The sequence below is a fragment of the Crocuta crocuta genome, unplaced genomic scaffold (genome assembly GCF_008692635.1).
Source record: "Crocuta crocuta isolate KB4526 unplaced genomic scaffold, BGI_CrCroc_1.0 scaffold3091, whole genome shotgun sequence".
Taxonomy (NCBI): Eukaryota; Metazoa; Chordata; class Mammalia; order Carnivora; family Hyaenidae; genus Crocuta; species Crocuta crocuta.
Window position 1 is genome coordinate 8,105 of NW_027532258.1, and position 1,183 is coordinate 9,287.

The 1,183-nt window shown below is 37.9% G+C and overlaps 1 pseudogene; it reads left to right on the forward strand.

Annotated features, from left to right (window-relative positions):
- The first annotated feature begins 225 nt into the window (after positions 1–225).
- On the forward strand, positions 226–536 carry LOC144243373 (ATP synthase F(0) complex subunit g, mitochondrial pseudogene; annotated as a pseudogene).
- The last annotated feature ends 647 nt before the right edge of the window (positions 537–1,183 follow it).

Genomic DNA, 1,183 nt, shown 5'->3' on the forward strand with positions numbered 1-1,183 from the left:
GACACCTGAGTGGCTCAGTACGTTAAGCATCCGACTTCGTCTCAGGTCATGATCTCACAGTTCGTGAGTTCAAGCCCCACTTAGGGCTTTGTGCTGACAGGTCAGAGCCTGGAGCCTGCTTCACATTCCGTGCCTCCCTCTCTCTCTGACCCTCCCCTGCTCTCTCTCTCTCTCTCTCAGAAATAAATAAAACATTAAAAATTTTTAACTTTTCATCCTGAAACCATGGACCAGTTTATCCATAACCTTGTGGAGAAGGCCCTGATGCTGGTGAATACTTCTGTAACTTACTTGAAGTCTTAACTGGACACATTTTGGCACTATGCCAAGATTGAGTTGGTTCCCCTAACCCCTGCTGACATCCTTGCAGCTATTCAGAGCTTGAAAAAATAATCAAGAGTGCTCAAATCGGTAGGATGAAACAGCTCACAGTTCAGGAAGCTCTGCTGAATGGTTTGGTGGCCACTGAAGTGTGGATGTGGTTTTATGTCGGCGAGATCATGGTTATGTGTGGCATCATTGGCTATAACATTTGAGGACCAATCTTGAATGTCTGTTTATGGTTTATTATTTGAGTGTTCTTGGACCATGTGTGATCAGACTGGTATTTGAATAAAATAAGATAATATATCAAAAAAGATTTTTATATATTCATATTATATTTATCTTTGAAATTTTATAATTTTGTTAAATTTTAAAATAGGATAGGTTACTCACTTATAAATTATGAAATATAGTGAAGAAAAGAACCATTTGCTTTTTGTTTTATCCTGTACCCAGAAATCTTCCTAAATTACATAATCCATTTTGATAATTTTTTTAAAGTAGAATTTCTTTTTTTAAAAATATTTTTAATGTTTATTTTTGAGAGAGAGAGAGAAAGAGAGAGAGAGAGAAAGTGTGAGTAGGGAAGGGACAGAGAGAGAGGGAGACACAGAATCTGAAACAGGCTCCAGGCTCTGAGCTAGCTGTCAGCACAGAGCCCGACGCAGGGCTCAAACCCATGAACCATGAGATCATGACCTGAGCCAAAGTCAGATGATCAACTGACTGAACCACCAGGCTCCCTTAGAGTGGAATTTCTTAGTTTTTCTACATCAACAATTAAATCAACCACAAACAAAGTTTCTTGGTTTCTAATATTTACACTAATTATTTTAGTCTCTTATTATATTGAATAAAA